Source organism: Elephas maximus, chromosome 6, assembly GCF_024166365.1.
Source record: "Elephas maximus indicus isolate mEleMax1 chromosome 6, mEleMax1 primary haplotype, whole genome shotgun sequence".
In the NCBI taxonomy this organism is placed as follows: domain Eukaryota; kingdom Metazoa; phylum Chordata; class Mammalia; order Proboscidea; family Elephantidae; genus Elephas; species Elephas maximus.
In genome coordinates, this window is record NC_064824.1 from 63,495,100 (window position 1) to 63,513,497 (window position 18,398).

The 18,398-nt window shown below is 36.6% G+C and overlaps 1 non-coding gene across 1 annotated transcript; it reads left to right on the forward strand.

The window, feature by feature from the left end:
* Positions 1-417: 417 nt before the first annotated feature.
* On the forward strand, positions 418-524 carry LOC126078618 (U6 spliceosomal RNA). The gene has a single exon (XR_007518103.1). It is a non-coding gene; the product is annotated as a U6 spliceosomal RNA (small nuclear RNA).
* The last annotated feature ends 17,874 nt before the right edge of the window (positions 525-18,398 follow it).

Consider the following 18,398-nt stretch of genomic DNA (forward strand, 5'->3'; position numbering starts at 1 on the left):
TATCTACAGAAAGAAATCAACAGGGCCAAGGCCCTGATTTGGGCTTTTAGCCTCCAGAACTATAAGAAAATAAGTTTTTGTTCATTAAAGCCACCTACTTGTGGTATTTGTTGCAGCAGCACTAGGAAACTAAGACATGTATCATTGCATTGACTGTGTCTCTAACCATAGTCACACAAAGTACTATAATATCTATTTTAGTATTTCTGGATTGACAAAAGAAAGGAAATGGCTGCAGCAGAAACTTCTGTTCCTATTACCTAACAACCACAGACTGCTATCACAAGTGAGATGTATTCTGCTCTTATTTTGAGAGCTATGTTGATATTAAATGACTTATACTAGATTTGTGTGATTTATAATACATCTTTTAGGGAAGCTACTGTTGTTAGTATATATCAATGTTGTGTTTTATCACTTCTAACTTCCGCAGCACATATACTAAAATTGAAACAATACAGAGAAGATTAGCATGATCCCTGAGCAAGGATGATGTGCAAATTCGTGAAGTGTTCCATGTTTTTTTTTTTTTTTGGAAACCCTGGTGCGTAGTGGTTAAGTGCTATGGCTGCTAACCAAAGGTCGGCAGTTCGAATCCGCTAGGCGCTTCTTGGAAGCTCTATGGGGCAGTTCTACTCTGTCCTATAGGGATGCTATGAGTCGGAATCAACTCCACGGCACTGGGTTTGGTTTTGGTTTTTTTTTTTTTTAACAATAAACAGCAGCCTGAGGCACCATTGATTTAGTTCTTTAAGAAGCAAAGACTACCTTATGCTCAGATTTAGGAAATAAAAAATTTTTTAAAACCTTTAATTTTCAAGAAAAAATGAACACAAAGTTTTAACATGCTAAGTAGTTTTCACTCATTGTCTCATTTACTAAGTGCGTTCAATTAATCCTGACTCCACAACTTAACCGAATTACTTTGGAAAACTGACCATCTGTAGTACTTTATAAAGCTGTTGTGAGAATGGAACCTAACTCATTGGCTTGAATATAAAAAAAAAAAAAAAATTTTTTTTTTTTTTTTTTATAGTAAGTGTTAATTAAATGTTAGATCCACTCCCCGTCTCTTAACCGGTATGATCCATAAACCCATTGCCGTGGAGTTGATTCTGACTCATAGCAACCCTGTAAGACAGAGTAGAACTGTCCCATAGGGTTTCCAAGGAGCACCTGGTTGGATTCGCACTGCCGACCTTTTAGTTGGCAGCCATAGCTCTTAATCACTAGGCCACCAGGGTTCCCACTGGTATGATAAGGAATGTAGTTTTACAGAATTTTCAGGGCATTAAATCAGACAGTCTCTGAGAACCATAGTTGTGTGGTCTTCCTAAACATCCAAAATCAACATTACTCTCTGGAAGTTTTCCCTGTAAATACTTAAATCGGCGTATAATTGTTTCCTTTTGTAGAGAAAGTTATGACGAAGATTAGACGATTTCTGTCTGGGATTATTTTAGTTCATTTGTTTAAGAGGAATTAGATAATTGGTTTTCTTTTTTTTTTGTTTTGTTTAACCAACAGACAATTTGTTTAAATAACCCCAAATCCTGGTTTACTGCTTTCTTCTCTCTCCATCAATATACTACCACCAACTGTGGCCCTTTAGGGGGCTCCAATGTACTGCTAGGACTCTGCAGTGCACAGTTTGAAAATAATTACAGTAGACAACATCTCATATTCTCTCTATGCCTATAACTCTATGCCAATGGAATTAAAAAAAAACGAAAATAGAATGCCTTTTGCACAATACTTATGTTTATAAGGAGTTTTATTTTCATGCCTCATATCTCAAAGTTAACTGTGGCTAACTAACCCATTTTAAAAATATGCAATTAACAATAACTTCTCAACACTGAAGTGCATATAGATCAGTTACTAGTCATAAAAAAAAATTTTTAGATACCTACAAATCTGATTGATTGTGTTCCAGATTGAGTAGTGTTGGAATTAATGCTAGGATTTAACCAAAGAAATCCAGGAGAATACTTAAAAGGTGAAAATTATTTAACAAATATTTGCCAAGCACCTACTAAGTATAAAGTACAATAGGTTTTGTAGGTATTATAAAATTGTGTAACACAGAGTACCTGTAGTCATAGATTTTATATGATATGTATTAAAAAAAAAAAAAAAAAAACCAAACCTACTGCCGTCCGCTCGATCCTGACTCATAGCGACCTTATATAGTGGAGACCTAAACAAGTAGCCTAAGATGCCCTGGTAGTGCAATGGTTAAGTCCTTGGCTGCAAGCCAAAAGGTTAGAGTTTCGAACCCACCAGCCGGTCTGTGGGACAAAACACCTGTTAATCTGATCCCATAAAGTTTACAGCCTTGGAAACCCTATGGAGGCAGTTCTACTCTATCATATAGGGTTGCTATGAGTCGAGATCAATTTGGTGACACACAACAACAACAAAACAATTAGCCTAGACAATGTTGTTGTTAGAAGCCACGTGTTCAATTACAACTCATAACAACCTGATGGGACAGAGTAGAACTGCCCCATAGGGCTTTTTAGACTGCAGTCTTTATGGAAGCAGATCGTGAGGTTTTTCTTCTGCAGAGCCACTGGGTACTCCCAACAGTTAGCAGCTTATCTGTTGCACTACTAGGACTGCTTAGCCGAAATAATAGTACAGAGTAAATGTTTTGAGTTATTAGGTCAATAAGAAGCTCAAAAGACAGAAGAGCGATTAGACAAGGCTTCCAGAATTGTGAGGCATTTAGGTAGTATAAACCTTGAGGAATAACCGAAGTATTGATAAGGAAAAAAAAAAAATTTTTAAAGAACACTCCAAAACAGAGAAAGCATGAGCTAAAACACAGCACAAAGCATGTACAAAAAGTGGTAAATAGGAAGAAAATGGTTGTCAAACTGTATTGCAGGGAGCCATAGAAACCCTGGTGGCATAGTGGTTAAGAGTTCAGTTGCTAACTAAAAGGTTGGTAATTCAAATCCACCAAGCATCAATCCTTCGGTCTTCCTTATTCACTGTCCAGTTTTTGCATGTATATGGGACGATTGAAAACACCATGGCTTGGGTCAGGAGCACCTTAGTCTTCAAGGTGACATCTTTGCTTTTCAACACTTTAAAAAGGTCTTTTGCAGGAGATTTGCCTAAGGCAATGCGTCTTTTGATTTCTTGACTGCTGTTTCCATGGGTGTTGATTGTGGATTCAAGGAAAATGAAATCCTTGACAACTTCAGTATTTTCTCTATTTATTTTGATGTTCCTTGTTAGTCCATTTGTGAGGATTTTTTTTTTTTATTGAGGTGCAATCCATACTGAAGGCTGTGGTGTTTGATCTTCATCAGCAAGCGCTTCAAGTCCTATTCACTTTGAGCAAGCAAGGTTGTGTCATCTGCATTCGCAGGTTGTTAATGAGTCTTCCTCCAATCCTGATGCCCTGTTCTTCATATAGTCTGGCTTCTCAGATTATTTGCTGAGCATACAGATTGAATAAATATGGTGAAAGGATATATATATTATATTATTTATAAAATATATACCATGGACTGCCAGAGAAGATACAAGTCCATCTTGGAAGAAATATAGCCAGAATGCTCCTTAGAAGTGAGGATAGCGAGACAAGGTCTCACATACTTCGGACATGTTATCAGAAGGCACCAGTCCTTGGAGTAGAACATCGTGCTTGGTAAAGTAAAGGGACAGCGAAAAAGAGGAAGACCCTCAACAAGATGGATTGACACAGTGGCTGCAACAATGGGTTCAAACATAACCATGATTGTGAGGATGGCGCAGGACCTGGCAGCATTTCATCCTGTTGTACATAGGGTTGCTATGAATCAGAACCAACTTGATAGCACCAAACAACAGCAACAATTATTTATGAAATATTTTGCCTTTATATTTTATAATATAGACGTTTGTAAGTCCAAGTCTAAGTTCAGTTTACTTAGATACTTGGTTTTAATAAGCCCACCTTAAAAAACCACCAGTCATTTTCCAACCAGTTCTTACTCATGGCAACCCAATGTGTATCAGAATACAACTATGCTCCATAGAGTTTTCAGTGGTTGATATTTTGGAAGTAGATCACCAGACTTTTCTTCTAAGGTGCCTCTGGGTGGAGTTAAACGTCCAAATTTTCGTTCAGCAGCCAAGCTCCTTAACCATTTACACCGACCAGGGACTCCACTTAGATGGCACACACACACACACACACAAACAGATCCAAATGAAAAAAATACATCCTTGGCTGGCTTTTTGTTGTTGTTGAAATTCAAGCAGTCAGCTTTAATCTTCCCTGATGTCCTTCAGTTTTTCTTGCGAACTAATCATAAGATGATAGTTACATCTGTTAACAATTGTCAGAATTGTTCAAAACCCATTGGAAGATTTTAAATCAAGGTAAAAATTGATTTCCAAGTTTTTACGTATTCAGATTTTCAGCAACAAATAGTGATGGAAACATCCATTTTCAAACTCTTCTTTCTATGGCCTGAACTTCTTTAGGAAAAGAGTTATTTTCTTTTCTATTAATCAACTTCTTGTAAACTCTGAGTAGATTTTTCCTCTTAATTCAGTTGGTAAAGAGCTTGTACTAGCAGGAAATGTATCAACACCGCCATTTTTATATCGCTCTCTTGTGGTTGCATTATTTGTAATATCTTCAATTACAATTCTTTTAAGCCACTAGTCCAATTTGTGGAGCTCTGGTGGCACAGTGATTAAGGGCTCAGTTGCAAACCAAAAGGTCAGCAATTTTAATCCACTAGCTGCTCCTTGAAAACCCTAAGGGGCACTTCTAATCTGTCCTATCGGGTCACTATGAGTCAGAATTGACAACAATAGATTGGCTTGGTTTTTGGTAGTCTATTTTGTGAAAGGGTGAGGTCAGCGAAAACTAGAAAAAATAATCCATAAATCCACCCACATGGGTTTGCATGAACTGCTGCATATTGTAATAATACTTGAATGAGAGCATTGCTGTCAACCCAGCCTCCATGTTAAATGTTAAATGTCCACTCTTCATCCAACGGCAGGAGTCTCATGAATGCCCTCAACTGTGGACTCATTGTGAGGGCCAGAGTGTTCGCAAAGATTAATGCCTCTCTTAATTTTCAGATAAAAATTTTTCAATAAATTAATCTAATATTTTCTTTCTCCACCTTCAATGGGTATTTTAAACAACTTACTTTGAAGGTTGGTGTTTGTTAAGATCTCAGATTCCTGAGCCCTATCCAGACCTATGGAATTTGACTAGCTGGGTTAATGATTAGAGTTTTAAAACAAGCTTCACAGATAACTGCTATACAAAGTGACACTAAAACCAAAACCAAACCCATTGCCGTTGAGTCAATTCCGATTCATAGCAACCCTATCGGACAGAGTAGAATTGTCCCATATGGTTTCCAAGAAGCAGCTGTTGGATTCGAACTGCTGACCTTTTGGTTAGCAGCTGAACTCTTAACAGCCGCATCATAAGGGGCCCTACAAAATAACAACTCCCCTCTAATCACTGATTCCTAAGCAAGGTAGGGAAATAGGCTTGCATCAGAATCAACTGGGATGCTTGTCAAAAATATCAAACTCTAGGTTCCATCCAAGGCTAACTAAACCAAATCTGGAGAGGTAGGAATGGAAATTTCTATTTTTAAAGTGATTTTTCAAGCAGGGCCAGGTTTGGAAACCACTGCAGCCTGTATCATTGAGGTGAACTTTGTAATAAGAACTGACATTTCTCTTATTCTTCTCAAGATTATTGCTAGCAAGCTTTTGGAGTTCTTTATGGTTCTTGGTTTATGTCTGTGGTTTGGAAAATGTAGGTCCTGGGCCAGAAGCAGCGGCATCATCTGGAAACTTCAGAAATACAAATTCTCAGGCCCCATCCTGACCTTCTGAATCAGAAACTTTGAGGGTAGGGTCCAACAATCTGTGTTTTAACAAGCCAAGCGTATAATTCTGATGCTCAACCAAATTTAAGAACGGCTGGTTTAGATCAAAGAATGAAAATTACTAGTCCAATTATTTTTCTGGAGGAGGGGTCCTTATAATAAGCAATTTAATATTTAAGAACTAAATTCCTTTAAAATTGTCTTATTGGCAATATATAAATTCTGTTTTCTTACTTCTAAGGAATAGCACATTTTTCTCTCTGTTTCACTCTATATTGTGTGCTGTGGATGTTGGCAAGAATAGCAACATTTAAATATTTGCAGTGGGAGACTCTGGGATCAGAATTGAGGAAATCGTTTAAGGTTAAATTCTCTCAAATACTTCCTACCAAAGACCTTGTGCCAGTCCGTGATTTCCTGGCAGATGTTTTCCATTATCCTGTTACTAGGTCATGACAGACTCTTCGCGGTTTGCAGTTGCCATGACAACCACATTTTTTTGGTCTGCAGAGAATAGTATACAGCTCAGAGGTGTACATTTTCTCTTAGTAATGGAAATGCTGATCCATAAAAGGAATTGATTAGGCTGACAACTGTACATTTGATAAATCAGCAGTAAATTTGAAGGATCACATTTATTACCCACGCTTTATCTAGTGGACAGTTTTCTGACTTCGCTAAATTTTCTAGACAAAGATCCTGTGGTAAGCATAACTGCCTTTATAACTATAAAAACCTGGGGGAAATGTTATTATACATCCATATTTTTTATGTAAGAGAAAAAAACTCTAAGGAAAAATAGCCACGAATTTTAGTGATTCAAAATTTACTGGCTCACATTCATTTAGAGACTATTTTCCCCTTGGTCACTTACTACAAAGATGAAAGCAAATTTTAATTTGCAAGGCAATGATAATTTAATAACGTTGTAGACTTGAAAACAGTATATGTAGTATCTAATTGTTTGCAGTTTCATCTGGGAACTTGTTATCTAGGGTATCATCAGGTTTTATACATACAAAAATGCTACGGTCAAACATTTTCAGAATTAAGGTCTTTTGAAATATGAACCAATTACTATTTTTAAATTAAATCAGAAGAAAATTTGTTTGGACATGATACTTTTTCTTTTAAGTATTATTCATAACACACTGAAATCTTGCTCTGGTTGTTTTGTAACCTATAGGAGAATGAAAATCTTTCAAATAAAGTTATTTTAAATTGTGGTAATTGATTTCAGTACTAGGTCCCATGAAGTTTGGGTCAAAGTACAATGTCCAGTCAGTAGGCTGTGAAATATAGCTTCATTTATTTTCTCAAAACAATGATTAATGAAGGAGATCCATTTTCTATTTGTTTTCATAATGCTTCAGTATCTCTTGTCTTAAAATAATTTTGATTAAGTATAAACATGTATCTCTACTGTACCGATAAGCAATTGTTCAGTTCCAATAGAATATGTTTTGAATTCTGTTATTTTTTATAACTCAATGAATATTTTAAAATGATTTACTTTCTCTTTTTTTTACTGTGTTGGAAAATATAAAATGCTTTATGCTTTTTCACAGGTAAGCTTCCTTGAATTACAGACCTTGAATTTATTGTATTTGGTATTTTTCTTTTACGAGTTGTCTCCTTTGGCCTTGTATCAGTGGCATGTGTAATTGTATTATTTTCCCTCTAATAGGGCATATGCTTCCTGAAGTTCCATACCGTTTGTTTGGTTTGTCTTTGTCTCGGTATAGCACCTAACACACACATAGGTGCTCAATAAATGCTTGTTATAACCAGCTGAGATAAAATCAGTTATCCCTCTCTGAATTCAAACAACAAGGCATAACTCTAATGCTTAAACCTAATTTGTAGGGTGAAGATATTTTAATGCTAATATCCTTAGAGTTTGAACTGAATGGATACTAATCTGGTACTGCTTTATACATTTCTGAATTTCCCAAACATTCTAAAATTAGCGCAAATGATTTTTATAATGTGAAAGAAAACTACTCTAAAATTTAAAAATAAAAACAGAAATGAAATCCAGTAGTCATTTTTTGCTTGGCACACCTCTCAATTCCGTGTCAGCTGGTAAATTTTACAGTGATGTTTATGCATTTTTCTCATCCTCCAATTCCTCTAAATACATGGATCAATTTTCTAAAGTAATTAAATCTGCTTATCCAAGAGAAATCATATATCCATAACCAATCAGAGGAAAGCCAAGAGACCCTTCTTTTCTCACCCCATTCTAGTCTTTTTCACCTACCTCCTATTCTCTGTTGGTTTTTTAGGAAAAGGAGAGTCATAGGTTTCCAGAACTGGAAGGGACCCAAGAAGCTATTATTCTACAGGTTCCAAACTCTAATTCTCCCGGGATCCAGGCAACGCTGCAATGAATGAAGTGATCTTGGTGGGAATGGTGGTGTCTTGGCAAACACAAGCCCTGTCTTAAGGGAGTTGTGAAGACTTAACTCCAGCCAATTGTTGCCAATTGTGCCACTTGTGTGGACGGTGCGGGGCTGGGCAGTGTTTCCTTCTGTTGTACTTATGGTCGCTATGAGTCGGAACCAACTCAACAGCACCTAACGACAACAATTGTTGCCAAACAAGAATGTAGTCCAGCATTACCGATTTTTTGATATAATTTAGATTATGTAAAAGTCCCAACTTTTAAATGATGGCAACTGATGCAAATTAAAAAATAACAACAACAAAAGTTACTGCCAGTCAAGCAAAATATATCTACAGGCCCAAATTAGCCTATGGGCTGCCAGTTTTCAAAATGTGATTAAACCAAACTCTCATTTCACAGATGAGAATTCTAAAGTCCAGACTGATATAAAAACTTGCCTAAGAGCATCCTGTGTGTTGGACAAGAATTCATGTCACCTGACCTCTATTGCAGCAATCTTCAGTCATGAGGCTTAGAAATTTCCTTAACGACTCAGGAGGGAAGCTTGGAAACATGTCTTCTGTTCAGATGGGGTGTCTGATTTACATCTTTGATCATGAAAAGAGGAAGGTATTTGTGTTAGGAGGTCAGGAAGTTGCAAGGAGGGTTTGTGTGAGCAGGTGATGAAGTGGTTTGACACCTGAGAGGCAGTAATATCTAATTTGTATGCATTGCATTTTATTTTACAACTCCAAGCTCTTTTATGTACTAAAACAACAATCACTGACCTTCATTTATGATTTTGCTAATGCAAAGGAAAAAAATTGTATACCTTGGTATATTCTATATTACTTTTACTAGATTATTATTTGGAATAAATATCTTAGGGATTATTTGCAATTCAGAGAGAGACAAAATGATTTACTAAAATTGCAAGAATAATCTTTTTTTTTTTTTGCATTTGTATTATTATACTGTTTTTTGTTTTCTGCATTTAAAATATTCTTTCTCTAAAGCTCAAGAAACTTCCAATGGATCTTTGGTAATATAAATCAGACCGTTCTTACTGGAAGTAAGGATTTTATTTCCTGAGATAAAGTTTTGGCTGCTAATCAGATTTTATACTCAGACGGCTCAGCATCATTGTGCCTTGTTTCGCAGCCTATACAAGATCGGAAACAGGATTGACCAGATCAAAAATGGCTCAAATCTGCAGATGAAATTATGGCTATGAAAGATAATGGAAGCTCTAAATCATAAAATACATCACAAGGCATGTTTCAAATGTTTAATGATGATAACGTTCTACATCAGTGATTCTCAGCTCAGATCATCTGAGAAATGTAACAAATCCAAATCCCCATGGCCAGAGATTCTGATTTTATTAAGTGGGCCTTAGATATGGCTATTTTTCAAAAGCTCTGGAGGGAATTTTAATGTGAACTAGTGTGGAAAAATAACTGTTCAAGCAAAAATATCATATCCCAGTCCATTTCCACATGGTGATAATAACTCATAATAGAAACAACAATGAGTCCAGAAAAAGGATGATTTCACCTTTAAATCCTCACACTAGTCCCTGTAATGCTTCCCAGGATGTCCAACATGAGTATCTGAAGAGGAGCAACCAATCCATCTCAATCCCGTGTTGATGTGCTGACTACAGAAGAGGAAAGCTTGAGCCTTGGTTAACTGTGATTCTAGTGCCAAATCTCATTGTGTTCATGACTGCCATTGAGGTCATAGTGCTAAAGTGTCAATTTTCCCTGTCCAGTATTTTTTTTTTAGTAGAAGGGCTTCCAGATAAAGTGGCCTGTGCCCTTAAGACCAAAGATACTTCAAGTCTCTAGGGGCTCAGAAGTGTGAAATAGAGGAGATTAGAGCGTTGGTGAACCCAAGTACCACTTGCTGAACATGAGGCAGCTCAGAGACAGATTACGTAAGAGCATTCCAGAGATAGCACCAGAGTTTCTATGTGGGAGGCTAAACTCTGGTTGACAGGGATTGAAAGAGCCTTTTGAAATCTATCTTAAAGTACATATACATTACAAAAACACTAATTTTACTAGATGATATGTTTATTTGTGATATAAGGAGTTATGGAGCTTTGAGAGGGTGATGGAGATTTTGGGGTCAACCACACACCCCAGCTATCTATATGTGATATCTTGGTGTGGCTTAGGAAGTGGCTGGCTGTCAAAACAATGCTTGACTAGATCAAAGCCAGAAGGTTGCAGTTTATAGAGTTCATTTCTTTAAGCACACCAACACAATCACCTTCCAGGGTGCTGGGTCAATACTGGTTCTAGTATGTGCCACCTTATCTCAGAATCCTCAGAACCATCTCAGGGTCAGGGTCCTTATCTTATACATTCTCCTCAATGATCTTCTTTTTTTTACTTTGAAACATCAAAATTCTTGTTATGCTCATCTACAGGATAATTGGGACAAATTTTCAAATACCAAGGAAGACTAACCTCATGGATTCTGTGGTAATTTTCTGTCTTAATATTTAGAGTTGTCTCTTACTGCTCTAAGGAAAAGAGAAATTATGGATATATAGATTTATTTATGTATAATCTCTCAGTGATTGTCTATTAGGGCACCTTCTGATAGAGGTTTATACAGTAGGGATAATTGAATTTTATAAGTGTAGATGTTTTAATACTTAACCTCAAGAATATGTCCAATGAGCACAAAACTTTAAAGCAATATTTCCCAAAATGTGTTCCGCAGGTCTAGAGTTCCATGAGTTGTTAACGGTTGCTGCATACACTCCTGAACATGCACAAATACACACACACGCAAAGGGTTTACTGGTCAAATATGTTCAGAAGATGCTGTGTAAGATATAAACTGGCTCATTTACTGTAAGACTTCAAAAGTTTATGCCAATTAACAGAAGGACTTATTTTCATACATTTTCAATTTTTCTTAACCAATCAATCCATTTTAGAGAATCATTTGATGAGACCAATATTTTTAAATAAGAACTTTAGAAAATGTGTTCAGCATGGTGAAATGGGAAACCACAGGCTTTGGTATCCCAGACAGTGTTCAAATTTCAGCTCTGCCATGTACTCAGCTATGTGACCATAGGTAAGCTACTCAATTTTTTTTTGCATAAAAAATGAATAAAAAATATGTCTATCAGGGTTGCTCTAAGATGAAATGAGATTAATTATGTAAAGACCTTGGAACCTGAAAGTTCTCGGTATATCAATAAATGAGTTCACTCCTTCCCCCGAGTCTCTTCTCATGGCTCTTCATGTACACGCATATGTATTTATATAACTCTAATCAGGTTTCACGTATAGATGTTGTACTGACTTCACTTAATTATTTACAATAAATATGGGCCCATACTGACACAGTCCATACAATTTAACAGGCCAGCTAGTATTCCATGGTATTAAGCACTAGTTTTCTTGGACAATGCCTTATTTTTGAACACTTGAGTTATTTTCAAATTTTTCCTTTCATAAACAGCTTTGTATGAACAACTTGGAACAAATTATTTGTTTGTTTTTAGATTATTTTCTTGGAGTATATTCCCCAAAGTGAAATTACTAGGTCAAAGGAAAGAAACCATTATGTAGCTTTTGTCACAAATAGCTCTGCAGAAATTTTGAACCAATTTACAATGTCACTTAAAATATATAAGCGTACCTTTTTACTCTAACCTGTTACCAATGGATTTTTATTGCCTTTGCTACTTTAGTGGGTACATACTAGTATCTTAAGCTCGCTTTAAGGCAATTTTATTTAATTCCCAGAATGCTATGGATTTGGGGTTATGCTAGTTTACTGTCTTTATTTTTTTATGTGCAAGCTGTTTATTCTACTTTTTTGATATTTACTGGACAGAATCTGGATTTCCAGATTATAGGATCTCCAGCTAACCTCACGTTTCTGGGAAAAAATTGATAATATATAATATATATAATAACTGCTAACTTCTTTTCTTGGAAACTCTGTGGGGCAGTTCTACTCTGTCCTATAGGGTCTCTATGAGTCAGAATTGACTCGACAGCAATGGGTTTTTTTTTGTTTGTTTGTTTTTAGCAAGCTTTGTCATGTGGATCCCACCCTTCTCCTTCCCACCATTTTCCCTCTCCCCTCCTATGCTCTGAAGTTGATAGAGCTTAGTGGATCTCAAAATTTTTAGTACAAGAATGATCCCCCAAAATATCCAGTACTTAAATTTCTGCTTACGGTCAACCAAAAGGGTTAGTGATGTCAAAGTTTCTCTTAAAATCAAGAAGAACCATGGTCCCAAATTTATATCAGTACTTTGTAAATGGGCATATATATATGAGCAAGTCTCTAAATGCAATCCTAATTTTTAAATTAACATGGAAAGAGACTAGACTAAATGATGTATAAGATTATTCCAGAAGACTATCTATTTTCACATAATGTCGAGCTCTGCCTGCAGTTTTTCCTCCCTATTTCCAGGTCTGCTAGACCACCATTTACCCTATTCTTTAGTACCAACCTTGACTTTAAACAACAGGTTCCATTGCAGCAATCTATGGCTTAGCATTAAATTGCTGGCCCTGATAGTCCAGTCTTGGTCTTGAACTTCAGCTCTGATAACTAATTTATCTTGCTCTCCTGTATTTGGGTCCTTGTCTGTCTGAGACCCAGGGACTAAGACACTGCCTTGCTTTTGTCTCTATCGGCACTCCATAGGGACAATTGTCTGTGCCCCCAAAACTTACGTTTGTTGTGGGGGAAGGGAAGGGTTGGTCTGGGACCTGTTAACTGACTGCAGATCCTGACTTTCTGCCTGTCCTAACCCACAGTAAATATGGAGTCATCTTATGAATTACTAACAGATGTAAAAAATCTGGTGAATCATATCTGAAGTGTAAAGCTCTCCCATCATTTTCCAGAGGAAATAATGTGTGCTATCTACATGGCAAACTGAGTAGCATTCTCTTGCCAAGATGTACAGAATGATTAATCTCTTGTATGCATAAATATGATTCCAGTACTGCCTTCTCTATAATATTGAAGAAACCTGCATCTTTGTAAAAAAAAAAAAGGCGCAGGCATATTAAGGGCTGTGTATTGAAAGAAAAAAGACAGGAGAGGGAGCCATAGCGACAACTAGCAATCCTCCACTGAAGCCGTTCACTAGATGTCACCCCATGCTTGAAAAAAAAAAAAAAAAAAAAAGTCAGGATTAATGTTTCTCAACAGAACACACTAGCAGGAAAGGTGCTTTCTGTTTCCTGTCAACCCACCCCAGTGCCAAAGAGCTATTATTTTCCCTACAGTCTCAATTGATGGAGTATTTGTGCGTAGAAAATGATTCCAAGTCTTAAAATGAATTTTTGGCATTAACCAAAGGATTTTTAATGTCCGTGGTCTGTGACACAAATGAATGTTTAAGATTTAGGCCGTGACACACTATGAGTCAGAATTGACTCGACGGCTCTGGGTTTTTTTGGGGGGGTTTTGGGTACTATGCTAATCCAGCAAGTTATTTGACGTAGTGCATATTTATCATATAGAAATAAGAAAATGCTAGTTAGCAAAATAAAATCATTTTGATACATTCTTCTGGACTCTTTCTTCACATATGCATATACATGCACTGAAAAGGTGGCTCATAAGATACATATTATGGACTCTTTCCATGTCAATAAGTATATTTTTTTTACTCTGATTATATGACACCATTTAAATGGCATAATAGTATGCTATTATTTGTTAATCAGTTCTATATAATCATTGCTACTATATGCCTGAGATCCTAAGTAATATATTGAATAAATACATTAGCCATAAATAAATGTTGTCTTATGTTTTTCTATTAATATGTATGACATCACCAAATCTTACTTTAACCATTTTAACATTTCTCTTTGAAGTTAATCGTGCAGATTAAAAAAAATCTGAAGTAAATTACCTTCATACAAGTAATCAATATCAAAATTTGTTTTACACTAAGATTTCAATTCTGGGAGACAAAACTGATGACTTGTCTGCAGCCTGATAAGGCACAGGGTTTGTATTTGAGTATGAGTGCGGCTTTGGGATACATGGACAGAATTTGTGTGTGAAATGTTATATGAATATCTTTTCCTGAAAAGAGGTTTTTCAAGGGAGTTTTTTTAGTGATATATTCTCTGGAGCCAGATGTTTTTGTGTTCAAATTCCTAATTGGGTTAGTTCAGGCAATGTTTTTAATTTCCCCGATCCCATTTCCCAGCTGTAAACTGGAGGTCATGATACCCTACCTTGAAGTGTCATTGAAATTAAATGGGACCATGCTTTTAAAGCTTCTGGTTCATAAAAGCAGCAGGACTTTATTTCTTAGTTTACAGAAGAATTATTTTCTCAGAAATACAATTCACAGTTCTTCACACTGAGTGTACGAATAAATAATATAGCATGTTTAACTCTGGAGAATGTTAAACATATTTTATCTCACTGCAGAATTATGGGTAAACCATATTTGCTACTGTTATTTCTACGTGACTTCACCAATATGGTTTTGATCTATTTAGGTGGTGCAGTGGTTAAAACGCTTGGCTGCTAACTAAAAGGATGGCGGTTCAAACCGCAAGATGCTATGTGGAAGGAAGATGTGGCAGCCTGCTTCCGTAAAGATTTACAGCCCTGGAAACCCTATGGGGCAGCTCTATTCTGTCCTATAGGGTTGCTCTGAGCCAGAGTCGACCGGATGGCAGAGGGTTTACTTTTTTGTTTGTTTAATATGGCTGCAGTTCTACTCTGAAAACACACGGATTAGCCATGAGTTGGAATCAACTCAATGGCAATATATATATATATTTTTTCTGTACATCCTTATAATTTCTGTGTCTGTTTTAATCCTTTCCTAGCTGGCAACCCAATGAAGTCATTAAGGTCAGCATGAAATAAGTCCTGTTGGGTCATGAATGTATCATTTCAGTTTCTGTTGATATTCACTATGTGATTGTGGAATGCATTGTTTGGGTTTTAAAAGAAAACAGTTAGGTGATCCTTCTGGCAGCTCGCCCTCCATCCGTCCCACAACAGCAGTGAGTTATAGTAAGGAAGAGGTTACTTTTCTTTGACAAAGCTTTTTATTGTCTGGCCTGACCCAGCCAAGCCCAATAGCTTTGGCTGTATCCAACCGGAAACTGAAAAACTAAAGGAAAAAAGGCAAGAAAAATTCGTCTATCCCTTCTCGCCAGTTCTTACACACACATACACACACACACACCTTTGTAACTGTTTCATCAAGTGGATATTGTGTTCAAGAATGTTATGTTTAATACTTTGTATTACCTTTATCAGAATTGGTTATTTTCTCACCATTGATCTTGACTTGGCATAGAAACAAATGTTTGTGCCTGGTGTATATAAAATTCAGTTGTTTCTGAAAATGTCTCCATCATATAAAAAGAGTAAGAAAAATAAATAAAAGCCCCAACTAGGTGGGAATTGGTTAATCTGTATTTGCAAACCTCTTCCTTCCTTCCTTCCTTTTTTCTTTCTTTTTTTCCTTCCTTCCCCCTTCCATTCCTCCCTCCTTCCCTCCTTTTTCTCCTTCTTTGTTTTCCCCAGATGAGCTTGTCTGAACATTTCCAAAAGAAGTTGGTAGGTGGTGATTTTCATCTAACTTTCTGTGATAAGCATGTCTGCTTTTACCCTGGGTGTTGTGCAAATGTGATGCTCAAGCTGTTTTACTATTTACAGCTGTAGTTGTTCAAGCTGTTTTACTGTTCACTATTATTGCTGTAATATCAAGACCTAAACATTTAAAAGAGGTCAAAATAAATACATTCTATTCCTTTATTTAATAGACGTTTATGGAGTGCTTACTATGCATCAGATAGCCCTTGTGTTATTAAACATTTTCGTTAGAGAATTCTTCCTGTTAGGTGTGTGTATTCTCATTTTGGGGAAAAGATAAAAAGCAAAATAGTTAATTCACACCATAATATCATATTCTATGTATATCCTAAAATCAATTTTCTGCTCATTGTATCAGATCCATGAGGTTTACTGGTTCCTGGCTTTCTGTGAATTTTGACATAGAAAAATGTAAGCATTTAGACTTTCTCCCACCATTTCAAGATTTATAAAGGGTATGTGTGAAGCTTATTGCAGTAGTTAACATAATACCCCCCTTAGCTACTTACCCTCATTGAACAAATTCTCTGTTTCTTATAACTTGAAAAAAAAAAAAAAACTGGTAGGAATTAAACTACATATTTAATCTTGAACTCAAATATAAATTGACACGGACTAATGTTATGTATTCAGTTATATTTTGGAACACCTTTTCATACACCTGGCATGGTGCTAAACAGTAGATAAAAAAAAAAAAAGTGGTAAATAAAAGTCCCTGCTCTCGAGGAGTTTCCAGGGTGAGACAACATACTAAGTTGTGAGGATACAAAGATTAAAAGTCCTGGTACTAGCTTTTGGAAGTGTACAATCTAGTGTCTTGATTCTCACTTTTGTCTGTGGCCTCCATGTACTATTACCCTATGGCTAATATCTGGGGCATGTTAAAAAAAAAACCTACCATTGCTGATATCAGATGGATCCTGGCTGAAAGTGAGAATACCAGAAAGATGTTTGTTTGTGTTTTATTGACTATGCAAAGGCATTTGACCGTGGGGATCATAACAAATTATGGATAACATTGCAAAGGATGGGAATTTCAGAACACTTAATTGTGCTCATGAAGAACCTTTACTTAGACCAAGAGGTAGTTGCTCAAACAGAACAAGGGGATACCATTGTGGTTTAATGTCAGGAAAGGTGTATGTCAGGGTTGTATCCTTTTACCATATCTATTCAATCTGTATGCCAAGCAAATAATCTGAGAAGCTGGACTATATGAAGAAGAATGGGGCATCAGGATTGGAGGAAGACTCAGTAACAACTTGTGACATGCAGATGGTACAACCTTGCTTGCTGAAAGTGAAAAGGACTTGAAGCACTTATTGAGGAAGATCAAAGACTACAGCCTTCATGTATGGGTTACACCTCAACATAAACAAAACAAAAATCTTCACAATTGGGCCAATATGCAATATCATGATAAATGGAGAAAAGATTGAAGTTGTCTAGGACTTCATTTAACTTGGATCCACAATTAGTACCCATGGAAGCAGCAGTCAAGAAATCAAAAGACACACTGCATTGGGCAAACCTGCCGCAAAAGACATCTTTAAAGTGTTGAAAAGCAAAGATGTTACCTTAAAGACTAAGGTGCGCCTGACCCAAGCCATGGTGTTTTCAGTCACCATGTGAAAGTTGGACAATGAATAAGGAAGACAGAAGAATTGACGCCTTTGAACTGTGGTGTTGGTGAAGAATATTGAGTATACTGTGGACTGCCAAAAGAATGAACAAATCTGTCTTGGAAGAAGTACAACCAGAATGCTCCTTAGAAGCAAGAATGGAGAGACTACATCTCACATACTTTGGACACGTTATCAGGAGGGATTAGTCCCTGGAGAAGGACATCATGCTTGGTAGAGGGTCAGCAAAAAAGAGGAAAACCTTCAGTGAGATGTATTGACACAGTGGCTGCAGCAATGGGCTCAAGCATAACAACAGCTATAGGATGGCACTGGACCGGGCAGTGTTTCATTCGGTTGTACATAGGGTCGCTATGAGTTGGAACTGACTCAATGGTACCCAACAACAACAACAAGACTACATGAAACTAATGGACCAGTGTTTCTCAAGATATGGTTACTCTGAGCTCTCAAAGAGGACAGAGACCTGATCAAAACAAGATCTTAATTACTGCATCATACTAGATGTTGGGGATAAAATGATAAGCAAATTAAGCTTGCCTTGCCCTCATGCAGCTTTCAGTCTAGTTTAAAAAAAAATCCATCACCATTGAGTTGATTCTGTCTCACGGCAACCTCATGTTTTACAAAGTAAAACTATGCTCCCAGAATTTTCTAGGCTGTAATCTTTCAGAAGCAGATCTCCAGGCTTTTCTTGCCAGGTACCTCTGGGTAGATTCAAACCTCTAACCTTTTGATTAGTAGTCGAGCATTTAACCAACTGTGCCACCCTGTGACTCCAACAGCCTAGTTAGGGAGACAGATAATAACTAAGTTATTACACAAATATATAAACACAAATTATAGAAAGTATTCTAAAGTGGA